The sequence below is a fragment of the Triticum dicoccoides genome, chromosome 2B (genome assembly GCF_002162155.2).
Source record: "Triticum dicoccoides isolate Atlit2015 ecotype Zavitan chromosome 2B, WEW_v2.0, whole genome shotgun sequence".
NCBI lineage: Eukaryota > Viridiplantae > Streptophyta > Magnoliopsida > Poales > Poaceae > Triticum > Triticum dicoccoides.
This window is the reverse complement of record NC_041383.1, coordinates 427,451,465-427,468,383: the sequence shown is the minus strand read 5'-3', so window position 1 is coordinate 427,468,383 and position 16,919 is coordinate 427,451,465.

Below are 16,919 nucleotides of genomic sequence, written 5' to 3'. Positions count from 1 at the left end.
TGAAATATTAACTTCAACTCCTGGAACATCTCATATGCTCCATGATGTTCAAAACGTCTTTGAAGTCCCGATTCTAAGCCGTAAAGCATGGTGCACTAAACTATGAAGTAGTCATCAAATTGAGCTTAGCCAAACATTCATAACGTCTGCATCTGCTCCTGCAATAGGTCTGTCACCTAGCGGTGCATCAAGGACATAATTCTTCTATGCAGCAGTGAGGATAAACCTCAGATCACGGACCCATTCCGCATCATTGCTACTATCATCTTTCAACTTAGTTTTCTCTAGGAACACATATAAAACATAGGGAAGCAACAACGCGAGCTATTGATCTACAACATTATTTGCAAAATACTATCAGGACTAAGTTCATGATAAATTAAAGTTCAATTAATCATATTACTTAAGAACTCCCACTTAGATAGACATCCATCTAATCATCTAAGTGATCAGGTGATCCAAATCAACTATACCAAAACCGATCATCACGTGAGATGGAGTAGTTTTCAATGGTGAACATCACTATGTTGATCATATCTACTATATGATTCACGTTTGACCTTTCGGTCTCAGTGTTCCGAGGCCATATTTGCATATTCTAGGCTCGTCAAGTTTAACCCGAGTATTTCTGCATGTGCAAAACTGGCTTGCACCCGTTGTATATGAACGTTGAGCTTATCACACCCGATCATCACATGGTGTCTCGGCACGACGAACTTTGGCAATGGTGCATACTCAGGGAGAATAGTTATACCTTGAAATTTAGTGAGAGATCATCTTATAATGCTACCATCGATCTAAGCAAAATAAGATGTATAAAAGATAAACATCACATGAAATCAAAATATGTGACATGATATGACCATCATCATCTTGTGCCTTTGATCTCTATCTCCAAAGCATTGTCATGATCTCCATCGTCACCGGCATGACACCATGATCTCCATCATCTTATCAATGTGTCGTCACATGGTCGTCTCGCCAACTATTGCTCTTTCAACTATTGCTATCGCATAGCAATAAAGTAAAGCAATTATTTGGCGCTTGCATCTTATGCAATAAAGAGACAACCATAAGGCTTCTGCCAGTTGCCGATAACTCTGTTACAAAACATGATCATCTCATACAATAAATTTAGCATCATGTCTTGACCATATCACATCACAACATGCCCTGCAAAAACAAGTTAGATGTCCTCTACTTTGTTGTTGCAAGTTTTACGTGGCTGCTACGGGTTGAGCAAGAACCATTCTTACCTACGCATCAAAACCACAACGATATTTCGTCAAGTTAGTGTTGTTTTAACCTTCAACAAGGACCGGGCGTAGCCACACTCGATTCAACCAAAGTTGGATAAACTGACACCCGCCAGCCACCTGTGTGCAAAGCAGGTCGGTAGAACCAGTCTCGCGTAAGCGTACGCGTAATGTCGGTCCGGGCCACTTCATCCAACAATACCGCCGAATCAAAGTATGACATGTTGGTAAGCATATGACTTGCATCGCCCACAACTCACTTGTGTTCTGCTCGTGCATATAACATCTACGCATAAACCTGGCTCAGATGCCACTGTTGGGAACATAGTGATTTCAAAAAAAAGCTTACGCACACACAAGATCATGGTGATGCATAGCAACGAGAGGGGAGAGTGTCGTCCACGTACCCTCGTAGACCGTAAGCGGAAGCGTTATGAAAACGCGGTTGATGTAGTCGTACGTCTTCATGATCGACCGAACCAAGTACCAAACGCACGGCACCTCCGTGATCTGCACACGTTCTGCTCGGTGATGTCCCACGAACTCATGATCCAGTAGAGCTTCGAGGGAGAGTTCCATCAACACGACGGTGTTATGATGGTGTTGATGAAGCTACCCACGCAGGGCTTCGCATAAGCACCGCTATGATATGACTGAGGTGGATTATGGTGGAGGGAGGCACCGCACACGGCTAAAGATCAATGATCAACTTGTGTGTCCATGGGTGCCCCCTTCCCCCGTATATAAAGGAGTAGAGGAGGGGAGGGGCCGGCCCTCTCTATGGTGCGCCCTGGGGAGTCCTCCCACCGGGAGTAGGATTCCCCCCTTCCATGTAGTAGGAGTAGGAGTCAAGGAAAGGAAAGAGAGAAGAGAAGGAAGGAGGGGGCGCCGCCCCTCCCCCTAGTCCAATTCGGACTAGGCCTTGGGGGGGTGCACGGCCTGCCTCTCTCTCTCTCTCTCTCTCTCTCTCTCTCTCTCTCCCTTAAACCACAATAAGGCCCATATACTCCCCGGTGAATTCCTGTAACTCTCCGATACTCCGATAAATACCCGAATCACTCGGAACCTTTCCGATGTCCGAATATAGTCGTCCAATATATAGATCTTTACGTCTCGACCATTTCGAGACTCCTCATCATGTCCCCGATCTCATCCGGGACTCCGAACTACCTTCGGTATATCAAAACACATAAACTCATATTATTGATCGTCACCGAATGTTAAGCGTGCGAACCCTATGTGTTCGAGAACTATGTAGACATGACCGAGACACGTCTCCGGTCAATAACCAATAGTGGAACCTGGATGCTCATATTGGCTCCCACATATTCTACGAAGATCTTTATCGGTCAAACTGCATAACAATATACATTGTTCCCTTTGTCATCGGTATGTTACTTGCCCGAGATTCGATCGTCGGTATCTCAATACCTAGTTCAATCTCGTTACCGGAAAGTCCCTTTACTCGTTCTGTAATACATCATCCCGCAACTAACTCATTAGTCACATTGCTTGCAAGGCTTATAGTGATGTGCATTACCGAGAGGGCCCAGAGATACCTCTCCGACAATCAGAGTGACAAATCCTAATCTTGATTTATGTCAACTCAAGAAGTACCATCGGAGACACATGTAGAGCACCTTTATAATCACCCAGTTACGTTCTGACATTTGGTAGCACATAAAGTGTTCCTCTGGTAATCAGGAGTTGCATAATCTCAGTCATAGGAACATGTATAAGTCATGAAGAAAGCAATAGCAGTAAACTAAAACGATCAAGTGCTAAGCTAATGGAATGGGTCAAGTCAATCACATCATTCTCTAATGATGTGATCCCGTTAATCAAATGACAACTCAAGTCTATGGTTAGGAAACACAACCATCCTTGATTCAACGAGCTAGTCAAGCAGAGGCATACTAGTGACATTATGTTTGTCTATGTATTCACACATGTACTAAGTTTTTGGTTAATACAACTCTAGCATGAATAATAAACATTTAACATGAAATAAGAAAATAAATAATAACTGTATTCTTGCCTCTAGGGCATATTTCCTTCAGAGTTTTCATGCAAGGGGCGATGGGATCACAGCCGAGTCAGGAGGGATTGCCATGGAGGATTGGAGCACGCCGTGTCCGACTACGACTCCGAATTAATCACCAGCCGATTCGTGTACTGCCTCCGTGTCCGACTACGACCACGATCCAACCCCTATGTATGTATATTATAAAGAGAACTCAACAGCACATGGAGGCTCATGGAGGCATAGATCTATCTGCAGTGAACCCAACCGCCGATATGTTCCCCATGTTTCTGCCGCCGGTAGGAATCAACATGGCTCCAATGGCTCTGGTACGGCCTGGCGGCTCGGATGGCGACGGGGGTGGCGATGCGATGTTGGTCGCTGGCCCTGGCGTGTCAGAGGCCTGGTCGGCGGTGTGCGCGTCGAGGCGGCCAGTGCGCTTGCCCCTAGCGACACCATCAGGTGCGGCTGTGTCTCCGAGCTGGACGAGGAGCAGATTCTGGGCATTGGTTGAGGTAAGCGATGGCGAGATCTCGGAGGCGGAGGACGATGAGGGTGCTGCAAGGCGTGGTGGCGGAGAGTTGCCATCGTTTCGCAAGTTCGTGGCCCGGGCTGAGGACCTTGGGGGCTCTCTCAAAGCCGGCCGGCGCAGCGCGTTCGCACCCATCGGTCGTGGTGCTCGCAAGCCAGGGGTGTCGTGCAGAGCATCGCAGCAGGGCGCGGCGACAGCGTTGAGGGCGCGGGCGTCGCGGGTTGCGGTGGGCGGACAGGTGGCCTCGTCATCGGCTGCTTCTTCCCTATGTGTTCAGGTGCCCGCGTTGGCATTGGAGGCGGCGCCCGGGGCGGCGATGCCGTTGATGCTGCGGGAGGCGGCGGCGGAGGTGCCCGAGCCCTAGCCTAGGGTTGGCTCGGGTGTCCTGGTTGGGCCGCTGGGCCAGACTTTGGTGGGTGTGGTGGAAAGAGCTTGATGTCTACTACGCAACCTTCTCCTTGTAGACGTTGTTGGGCCTCCAAGTGCAGAGGTTTGTAGGACAGTAGCAAATTTCCCTCAAGTGGATGACCTAAGGTCTATCAATCCATGGGAGGTGTAGGATGAAGATGGTCTCTCTCAAACAACCCTGCAACCAAATAACAAAGAGTATCTTGTATCCCCAACACACCCAATACAATGTTAAATTGTATAGGTGCACTAGTTCGGCAAAGAGAAGCTGATACAAGTGCAATATGGATGGTAGATAAAGGTTTTTGTAATCTGAAAATATAAAAACAGCAAAGTAACTAATGATAAAAGTGAGCACAAACGGTATTGCAATGCTAGGAAACAAGGCCTAGGGTTCATACTTTCACTAGTGCAAGTTCTCTCAACAATAATAACATAATTGGATCATATAACTATCCCTCAACATGCAACAAAGAGTCACTCCAAAGTCACTAATAGTGGAGAGCAAACGAAGAGATTATTGTAGGGTACGAAACCACCTCAAAGTTATCCTTTCTGATCGATCTATTCAAGAGTCCGTAGTAAAATAACACGAAGCTATTCTTTCCGTTCGATCTATCATAGAGTTTGTACTAGAATAACACCTTAAGACACAAATCAACCAAAACCCTAATGTCACCTAGATACTCCAATGTCACCTCAAGTATCCGTGGGCATGATTATACGATATGCATCACACAATCTCAGATTCATCTATTCAACCAACGCAAAGTACTTCAAAGAGTGCCCCAAAGTTTCTACCGGAGAGTCAAGAAAAAAACGTGTGCCAACACCTATGCATAAGTTCATTGAACCCGCAAGTTGATCACCAGAACATACATGAAGTAGATCACATGAATATCCCATTGTCACCACAGATAAGCACGGCAAGACATACATCAAGTGCTCTCAAATCCTTAAAGACTTAATCCGACAAGATAACTTCAAGGGGAAAACTCAATTCATCACAAGAGAGTAGAGGGGGAGAAACATCATAAGATCCAACTATAATAGCAAACCTCGCGATACATCAAGATCGTATCACCTCAAGAACACGAGAGAGAGAGAGAGAGATCAAACACATAGCTACTAGTACATACCCTTAGCCCGGAGGGTGAACTAATCCCTCCTCATCATGGTGAGCACCGGGATGATGAAGATGGCCACTGGTGAGGGATCCCCCCTCCGGCAGGGTGTCGGAACAGGGCCCCGATTGGTGTTTGGTGGCTACAGAGGCTTGCGGTAGCGAAACTCCCGATCTATTATGCTCTCCGATGTTTTTAGGGTATGTGGACATATATAGGCGAAAGAAGTCGGTCAGGGGAGCCACGAGGGGCCCACAAGGGTGGGGGCGTGCCCAGGGGAGTAGGGCGCGCCTCCCTGCCTCGTGGCCACCTTGAAGCTTCCCTAGCGTCTACTCCAAGTCTCCTGGATTGCTTCCGTTCCAAAAATAACTCTCCCGAAGGTTTCATTCCATTTGGACTACGTTTGATATTCCTTTTCTTCGAAACACTAAAATTGGCAAAAAAACAGTAATTTGGACCGGGCCTCCGGTTAGTAGGTTAGTCCCAAAAATAATTTAAAAGTGTATAATAAAGCCCATAAACATCCAAAACAGATAATATAATAGCATGAATACTTTGTAAATTATAGATACATTGGAGATGTATCAAGCATCCCCAAGCTTAATTCCTGCTCGTCCTCGAGTAGGTAAATGATAAAAGAAATAATTTATGAAGTGTGAATGCTAGCAGGTGCACATGTTTGATCAATGATAATTTCAATCACCTTTTCTAGCATCATTATATGTCATAACAGCAACTCATCTCATAAAAATTCTCATGATCAAGTAACAAGCTATTCAAATGTTAAAGCATAGACCATAAACTTTCTTGAAAACTAGCAAACTATGTTCTCAGTTATCAAACATATGCAATTCATCTTATTTTCAGGAAGAGTCTATGTAAGAGCTTTGATTTAGCAAATCCCACATACTCAACTATCATATAGTCTTCCATGATTGCTACCACTCAAAGCATATTTTTAGAACAAATAGCATGGTTTAATGTTTCGCCTCCCAACTTATTATCATATAGATAATTGTTAACAATAATAATTCATGATCAAATATATTTGAATGGCCATATATGCTTAGATCTTTCCCCATCACATGGTGCTTGCCAACTAAAGAGTAGGTTGGAATGAGAAGGAATACTACTGACTCTTCCATAAAAGTAAAAGATAGGCCCTTCGCAGAGGGAAGCAGGGATTTGCAGAGGTGCTAGAGCTCAAAGCTTTTAAACAGAGATGAAAATAATTTTGAGAGGTATGCTTTCATTGTCAACATAACAACCAAGAGTTCCCAATATCTTCCATACTAGATACATTATAGGCGGTTCCCAAACAGAATGGTAAAGTTTTTACTCCCCCTCCACCAACAATCATCAATCCATGGCTTGCCCGAAACAACGGGTGCCTCCAACTAACAACAATCCTGGGGGAGTTTTGTTTGTAATTATTTTGATTTGATTTTGATCTTTTGATCTTTTGATCATGGGACTGGGCATCCCAATTACCGGCCATTTTTCTCGTGAATGATGAGCGGAGTCCACACATCGTGAGAATAACCCACCTAGCATGGAAGATACTGATAGCCCCTAGTCGCTACATGAGCGATTCGGGCATACAAAACAGATTATTATTTGAAGGTTTAGAGTTTGTCACATGCAAATTTAATTGGAACGACAGTTAAATACCGCATATAGGTAGATATGGTGGACACTCATGGAAGAAACTTGGTTCAAGGAATTTGGATGCACAAGCAGTATTCCCGCTTAGTACAGATATTTGGCTAGCAAAGGATTCTAAACAGCAAGCACCACATGTTGGAGGATCTATAACAATATAATTTCTATACAAATATACCCAAGCATAACTCATTATGTTGTCTTCCTTGTCCAATTTCAACTAATTTGCTCAGGTTTGAAAATAATTAATGGGGCTCACGATCATAGAAGATGTCTAAGATAGTATATTTATATGTGAAATCTCTCTTCCTTCAATATTCTTTCATGAATTGTTCAAGTGACCAATACAATGTTTGCTAACCTTCAATAAATTTACCACCTCTACTTCTTATATGTGAAGTCATTACTCCCCATGGGATAAGTATATGAAACATATATAATTTCAGATTTAGGATATTCAAATTATTCAACCATTTACTCATAGGATATAAGTGAAGCACACGAGTAAATGACAAACTACTCCAAAAAGATATAAGTTAAGATCAATGAGTAGTTAAATAATTATGCAACTATGTGAAGACTCTCTAACATTTAAGAATTTCAGATCTTGGGATATTATTCAAACAGCAAGCAAAACAAAATAAAACAAAATGACGCTCCAAGCAAAACACATATCATATGGTGAATAAAAATATAGCTCCAAGTAAAGTTACCGATGAACGAAGACGAAAGAGGGGATGCCATCCGGGGCATCCCCAAGCTTAGGCTCTTGGTTGTCCTTGAATATTACCTTGGGGTGCCTTGGGCATCCCCAATCTCAGGCTCTTGCCACTCCTTATTCTACAGTCCATCGAATCTTTACCCAAAACTTGAAAACTTCACAACACAAAACTCAACAGAAAACTCGTAAGCTCCGTTAGTATAATAAAATAAATCACCACTTAGGTACTGTTGTGAACTCATTCTAAATTCATATTGGTGTAATATCTACTGTATCCCAACTTCTCTATGGTTCATACTCTCCGATATTACTCATAGATTCATCAAAATAAGCAAACAACACATAGAAAACAGAATCTGTCAAAAACAGAACAGTCTGTTGTAATTTGTAGCCCTCGAATACTTCAGTAACTCCAAAAATTCTAACAACTTAGGAAAACCTTAGCAATTTGTGTACCAATCCAGAGCAAAAAGAATCAGATCAAAATCACGTTTCTGTGAATTATCAAAACTAATTTACTGGGTGCAAAACTTTCTGATTTTCAGGAGGATCAATGCAACTATCACCTTAAGCTATCCTAAAGGTCTCACTTGGCACTTTATTGAAACAAAAGCTATAAAACATTATTACTACAGTAGCATAATCATGTGGACACACAAAAACAGTAAGGATAAGTGTTGGGTTGTCTCCCAACAAGCGCTTTCTTTTAATGCCTTTCTAGCTGGGTATGATGATGACAATGATGCTCACATAAGAGATAAGAATTGAAACATAATGGGAGCATCATGAAGCATATGACTAGGACATTTAAGTCTAACCCACTTACTATGCATAGGGATTTTGTGAGCAAACAACTTATGGGAACAAAAATCAACTAGCATAGGAAGGCAAAACAAGCATAGCTTCAAGATTTTCAACACATAGAGAGGAAACTTGACATTATTGCAATTCCTACAAGCATATGTTCCTGCCTAATAATAATTTTTAGTAGCATCATGAATGAATTCAACAATATAACCAGTACATAAAGCATTCTTTGTTGGGGAACGTAGCAGAAATTCAAAAAAATTTCCTACGTGTCACCAAGATCTATCTATGGAGAGACCAGCAACGAGTAGAAGGAGAGTGCATCTACATACCCTTGTAGATCGCTAAGCGGAAGAGTTCAAGTGAACGGGGTTGATGGAGTCGTACTCGTCATGATTCAAATCACCGATGATCAAGTGCCGAACGGACGGCACCTCCGCGTTCAACACACGTACAGCCCGGTGACGTCTCCCACGCCTTGATCCAGCAAGGAGAGAGGGAGAGGTTGAGGAAGACTCCATCCAACAGCAGCACAACGGCGTGGTGGTGGTGGAGGAGCGTGGCAATCCCGCAGGGCTTCGCCAAGCACCATGGGAGAGGAGGAGGAAGGAGAGGGGCAGGGCTGCACCAACGAGAGATCAAATCGCGTGTTATGGGCAGCCCCTAGGCCTCATATATATAGGGGGAAGGGGAGGGCTGCGCCCCCTTTAGGGTTTCCCACCCCAAGGGGCGGCGGCCAACCTCCAGATGGCATCTGGTGCGGCGGCCAAGAGGGGGGGGAGGAGTCCATCCTCCCCAAGGCACCTCGAAGGTGCCTTCCCCCTCGAGGACTCTTCCCTCTAGGGTTCCCTAGGCGCATGGGCCTCTTGGGGCTGGTGCCCTTGGCCCATGTAGGCCAAGGCGCACCCCCTACAGCGCATGTGGCCCCCGGGGCAGGTGGCCCCACCCGGTGGGCCCCCGGGACCCTTCCGGTGGTCCCGGTACAATACCGATGACCCCAAAACTTGTCCCGATGGCCGAAACAGGACTTCCTATATATAAATCTTTACCTCCGGACCATTCCGGAACTCCTCGTGACGTCCGGGATCTCATCCGGGACTCCGAACAACATTCGGTAACCACATACAAGCTTCCTTTATAACCCTAGCGTCATCGAACCTTAAGTGTGTAGACCCTACGGGTTCGGGAGACATGCAGACATGACCGAGACGTTCTCCGGTCAATAACCAACAGCGGGATCTGGATACCCATGTTGGCTCCCATATGTTCCACGATGATCTCATCGGATGAACCACGATGTCAAGGACTTAATCAATCCCGTATTCAATTCCCTTTGTCTAGCGGTATTTTACTTGCCCGAGATTCGATCGTCGGTATCCAATACCTTGTTCAATCTCATTACTGGCAAGTCACTTTACTCGTTCCGTAACACATCATCCCGTGATCAACTCCTTGGTCACATTGCGCATATGATGATGTCCTACCGAGTGGGCCCAGAGATACCTCTCCGTTTACACGGAGTGACAAATCCCAGTCTCGATCCGCATAAAACAATAGATACTTTCGGAGATACCTGTAGTGCACCTTTATAGTCACCCAGTTACGTTGTGACGTTTGATACACCCAAAGCACTCCTACGGTATCCAGGAGTTACACGATCTCATGGTCAAAGGAAGAGATACTTGACATTGGCAAAGCTCTAGCAAACGAACTACACGATCTTTGTGCTATGCTTAGGATTGGGTCTTGTCCATCACATCATTCTCCTAATGATGTGATCCCGTTATCAACGACATCCAATGTCCATAGCCAGGAAACCATGACTATCTGTTGATCACAACGAGCTAGTCAACTAGAGGCTCACTAGGGAAATATTGTGGTCTATGTATTCACACGTGTATTACGATTTCCGGATAATACAGTTATAGCATGAATAAAAGACAATTATCATGAACAAGGAAATATAATAATAGTACTTTTATTATTGCCTCTAGGGCATATTTCCAACAGTCTCCCACTTGCACTAGAGTCAATAATCTAGTTCACATCGCCATGTGATTAACACTCACAGGTCACATCGCCATGTGACTAATACCCAAGAGTTTACTAGAGTCAGTAGTCTAGTTCACATCACTATGTGATTAACACTCAATGAGTTTTATGTTTTATCATGTTGCTTGTGAGAGAGGTTTTAGTCAACGGGTCTGAACCTTTCAGATCCGTGTGTGCTTTACAAATCTCTATGTCATCTCCTAGATGCAGCTACCACGCTCTATTTGGAGCTATTCCAAACAACTGTTCTACTTGGAGCTATTCAATTATTGCCCCATTATACGTATCCGGTATCTCTACTTAGAGCTATCCGGATAGGTGTTAAGCTTGCATCGACGTAACCTTTACGACGAACTCTTTTACCACCTCCATAATCGAGAAAATTCCTTAGTCCACTAGTTACTAAGGATAACTTTGACCGTTGTCTATGATGCATTCTTGGATCACTCTTGTACCCCTTGACTAACTCATGGCAAGGCACACTTCAGGTGCGGTACATAGCATAGCATACTGAAGAGCCTACGTCTTAAGCATAGGGGACGACCTTCGTCCTTTCTCTCTATTCTGCCGTGGTCGAGCTTTAAGTCTTAACTTCGTACCTTACAACTCAGGCAAGAACTCCTTCTTTGACTGGTCCATCTTGAACACCTTCAATATCATGTCAAGGTATGTGCTCATTTGAAAGTATTATTAAGCATTTTGATCTATCCTTATAGATCTTGATGCTCAATGTTCAAGTAGCTTAATCCAGGCTTTCCATTGAAAAACACTTTCAAAATAACCCTATATGCTTTCTAGAAATTCTAAATCATCTCTGATCATCAATATGTCAACAACATATACTCATCAGAAATTCTATAGTGCTCCCACTCACTTCTTTGGAAATACAAGTTTCTTATAAACTTTGTATAAATCCAAAATCTTTGATCATCTCATCAAAGCGTACATTCCAACTCCGAGATGCTTACTCCAGTCCTTAAAAGGATCGCTGGAGCTAGCATACCTTTTAGCATCCTTAGGATCGACAAAACTTTTCTGATTGTATTGCATACAACCTTTCCTTACGAAAACTAGTAAGGAAACTTGTCTTGACATCCATCTGCCAGATTTCATAAATGCAGCTAATGCTAACATGATTCCGACGGACTCTAAGCATCGCTACGAGTGAGAAAATCTCATCGTAGTCAACTCCTTGAACTTGTCGGAAAACACTTCGCCACAAGTCGAGCTTCATAGATGGTGACATTACCATCCACGTCCGTCTTCTTCTTAAAAGATCCATTTATCTCAATGGATTGCCGATCATCGGGCAAGTCCATCAAAGTCCATGCTTTGTTCTGATATATGGATACTATCTCGGATTTCATGGCTTCTAACCATTTGTCGGAATTCGGGCCCACCATCGCTTCTCCATAGCTCGTAGGTTCATTGTTGTCTAGCAACATGACCTTCAAGACAGGATCACCTTACCACTCCGAAGTAGTACGTGTCCTTGTCGTCCTACGAGGTTTGGTAGTGACTTGATCCGAAGTTTCATGATCAATATCATAAGCTTCCACTTCAATTGGTGTAGGTGCCACAGGAACAACTTCCTGTGCCCTGCCACACACTAGTTGAAGAGACGGTTCAATAACCTCATCAAGTCTCCACCATCCTCCCACTCAACTCTTTCGAGAGAAAACCTTTCCTCGAGAAAGGACCCGATTCAAGAAACAATCCATATTGCTTTCGGATCTGAATTAGGAGGTATACCCAACTGTTTTGGGTGTCCTATGAAGATGCATTTTTATCCGCTTTGGGTTCGAGCTTAATCCTGAAACTTTTTCACATAAGCGTCGCAGCCCCAAACCTTTAAGAAACGGCAACTTAGGTTTCTCTAAACCATAATTCATACGGTGTCATCTCATCGGAATTAAGTGGTGCCCTATTTAAAGTGAATGTGGTTGTCTCTAATGCCTAACCCATGAACGATAGTGGTAATTCGATAAGAGACATCATGGTATGCATCATATCCAATAGGGTGCAACTATGATGTTCGGAAACACCATCACATTATGGTGTTCCAGGCGGTATTAATTGCGAAACAATTTCCACAATGTCTTAATTGTGTGCCAAAACTCGTAACTCAGATATTCATCTCTATGATCATATCATAGATATTTTATCCTCTTGTCACAGTGATCTTCTACTTCACTCTGAAATTATTTGAACCATTCAATAATTCAGACTTGTGTTTCATCAAGTAAATATTCTCAACATCTACTCGAATCATCTGTGAAGTAAGAACATAACGATATTCACTGCATGCCTCAGCACTCATTGGACTGCACACATCAAAATGTGTTACTTCCAACAAGTTGCTATCTTGTTCCATCTTACTGAAAACGAGGCTTTTCAGTCATCTTGCCCATGTGGTATGATTTGCATATCTCAAGTGTTTCAAAATCAAGTGAGTCCAAATGGTCCATCTGCATGGAGTTTCTTCATGCATATACACCAATAGACATGGTTCGCATGTCTCAAACTTTTCAAAAAACGAGTGAGTCCAAAGATCCATCAACATGGAGCTTCTTCATGCGTTTTATACCAATATGACTTACATGGCAGTGCCACAAGTAAGTGGTACTATCATTACTATCTTATATCTTTTGGCATGAAAATGTGTATCCCTACGATCAAGATTCAATAAACCATTCCTTTAGGTGCAAGAGCACTTATTCAGGTTTAATACTAACCTTGATGGTAGAGGGAGCGTGCGATGTTAGATCACATCAAACTTGGAAACACTTCCAACACATATTGTCAGCTCACCTTTAGCTAGTCTCCGTTTTTTTCCGTAGCTTTTATTTCGAGTTACTAACACTTAGCAATCGAACCGGTATCTAATACCTTGGTGCTACTAGGAGTACTAGTAAAGTACACATTAACATAATGTATATCCAATATACTTCTATCGACCTTGCCAGCCTTCTCATCTACCAAGTATCTAGGGTAATCCTGCTCTAGTGATTGTTCCCCTTATTACAGAAGCACTTAGTCTCGGGTTTGGGTTCAACCTTGGGTTTCTTCACTAGAGCAGCAGCTGATTTGCCGTTTCATGAAGTATCCCTTCTTGCCCTTGCCCTTCTTGAAACTAGTGGTTTCACCAACCATCAACAATTGATGCTCCTTCTTGATTTCTACTTTCGCGGTGTCAAACATCGCGAATACCTCAAAGGATCATCATATCTATCCCTGATATGTTATAGTTCATCACGAAGCTCTAGTAGCTTGGTGGCAATGTCTTTGGAGAAACATCACTATCTCATCTGGAAGATCAACTCCCACTCGATTCAAGTGATTGTTGTGCTCAGACAATCTGAGCACAAGCTCAATGATTGAGCTTTTCTCCCTTAGTTTGCAGGCTAAGAAAATTGTCGGAGGTCTTATACCTCTTGACATGGGCACGAGCCTGAAATCCCAATTTCAGCCCTCGAAACATCTCATATGTTCCGTGACATTTCGAAAATGTCTTTGGTGCCTCTACTTAAACAATTTAACTGAACTATCACGTAGTTATCAAAATGTGTATGTTTGATGTTCGAAACATCCACAAACGACGTTTGGGGGTCAGCACACTAAGCAGTGCATTAAGGACATAAGCTTTCTACTGTTCGCATAATTGCTACTACCAACTTTCAACTATATTTTCTCTAGGAACATATCTAAAACAGTAGAACTAAAGCGTGAACTACGACATAATTTGCAAAAGGTCTTTTGACTATGTTCAAGATAATTAAGCTCATCTTATGAACTCCCACTCAGATAGACATCCCTCTAGTCATCTAAGTGATTACATGATCCGAGTCAACTAGCCCGTGTCCGATCATCACGTGAGACGGACTAGTCATCATCGGTGAATATCTTCATGTTGATCGTATCTACCATACGACTCATGCTCGACCTTTCGGTCTCCGTGTTCCGAGGCCATGTCTGCACATTCTAGGCTCGTCAAGTTAACCCTAAGTGTTTTCGCTGTGTAAAACTGTCTTACACCCGTTGTATGTGAACGTAAGAATCCATCACACCCGATCATCACGTGGTGCTTAGAAGCGACGAACTGTAGCAACGGTGCACAGTTAGGGGAGAACACTTCTTGAAATTTTGTAAGGGATCATCTTATTTACTACCGTCGTCCTAAGTAAACAAGATGCATAAACATGATAAACATCACATGCAATCAAATAGTGACATGATATGGCCAATATCATTTTGCTCCTTTTGATCTTCATCTTCGGGGCTCCATGATCATCTTGTCACCGGCTTGACACCATGATCTCCATCATCATGATCTCCATCATCGTGTCTTCATGAAGTTGTCACGCCAATGACTACTTCTACTTCTATGACTAACGCGTTTAGCAATAAAGTAAAGTAGTTTACATGGCGTTCTTCAATGACACGCAGGTCATACAAAAAATAAAGACAACTCCTATGGCTCCTGCCGGTTGTCATACTCATCGACATGCAAGTCGTGAATCCTATTACAAGAACATGATCAATCTCATACATCACATATATCATTCATCACATCCTTTTGGCCATATCACATCACATAGCATACCCTGCAAAAACAAGTTAGACGTCCTCTAATTGTTGTTGCATGTTTTACGTGGCTGCTATGGGTTTCTAGCAAGAACGTTTCTTACCTACGCAAAACCACTACGTGATATGCCAATTGCTATTTACCCTTCATAAGGACCCTTTTCATCGAATCCGTTCCGACTAAAGTGGGAGAGACTGGCACCCGCTAGCCACCTTATGCACCAAGTGCATGTCAATCGGTGGAACCTGTCTCACGTAAGAGTACGTGTAAGGTCGGTCCGGGCCGCTTCATCCCACAATACCGTCGAAACAAGATTGGACTAGTAACGGTAAGCATATTGAACAACATCAACGCCCACAACTACTTTGTGTTCTACTCGTGCAAAGAATCTACGCAATAGACCTAGCTCATGATGCCACTGTTGGGGAACGTAGCAGAAATTCAAAAAAATTTCCTACGTGTCACCAAGATCTATCTATGGAGAGACCAGCAACGAGTAGAAGGAGAGTGCATCTACATACCCTTGTAGATCGCTAAGCGTAAGCGTTCAAGTGAACGGGGTTGATGGAGTCGTACTCGTCGTGATTCAAATCACCGATGATCAAGTGCCGAACGGACGGCACCTCCACGTTCAACACACGTACAGCCCGGTGACGTCTCCCACGCCTTGATCCAGCAAGGAGAGAGGGAGAGGTTGAGGAAGACTCCATCCAACAGCAGCACAACGGCGTGGTGGTGGTGGAGGAGCGTGGCAATCCCGCAGGGCTTCGCCAAGCACCATGGGAGAGGAGGAGGAAGGAGAGGGGCAGGGCTGCACCAACCAGAGATCAAATCGCGTGTTATGGGCAGCCCCTAGGCCTCATATATATAGGGGGAAGGGGAGGGCTGCGCCCCCTTTAGGGTTTCCCACCCCAAGGGGCGGCGGCCAACCTCCAGATGGCATCTGGTGCGGCGGCCAAGAGGGGGGGGGGGAGTCCATCCTCCCCAAGGCACCTCGGAGGTGCCTTCCCCCTCGAGGACTCTTCCCTCTAGGGTTCCCTAGGCGCATGGGCCTCTTGGGGCTGGTCCCTTGGCCCATGTAGGCCAAGGCGCACCCCCTACAGCCCATGTGGCCCCCGGGGCAGGTGGCCCCACCCGGTGGGCCCCCGGGACCCTTCCGGTGGTCCCGGTACAATACCGATGACCCCGAAACTTGTCCCGATGGCCGAAACAGGACTTCCTATATATAAATCTTTACCTCCGGACCATTCCGGAACTCCTCGTGACGTCCGGGATCTCATCCGGGACTCCGAACAACATTCGGTAACCACATACAAGCTTCCTTTATAACCCTAGCGTCATCGAACCTTAAGTGTGTAGACCCTACGGGTTCGGGAGACATGCAGACATGACCGAGACGTTCTCCGGTCAATAACCAACAGCGGGATCTGGATACCCATGTTGGCTCCCATATGTTCCACGATGATCTCATCGGATGAACCACGATGTCAAGGACTTAATCAATCCCGTATTCAATTCCCTTTGTCTAGCGGTATTTTACTTGCCCGAGATTCGATCGTCGGTATCCAATACCTTGTTCAATCTCGTTACCGGCAAGTCACTTTACTCGTTCCGTAACACATCATCCCGTGATCAACTCCTTGGTCACATTGCGCATATGATGATGTCCTACCGAGTGGGCCCAGAGATACCTCTCCGTTTACACGGAGTGACAAATCCCAGTCTCGATCCGCATAAAACAATAGATTC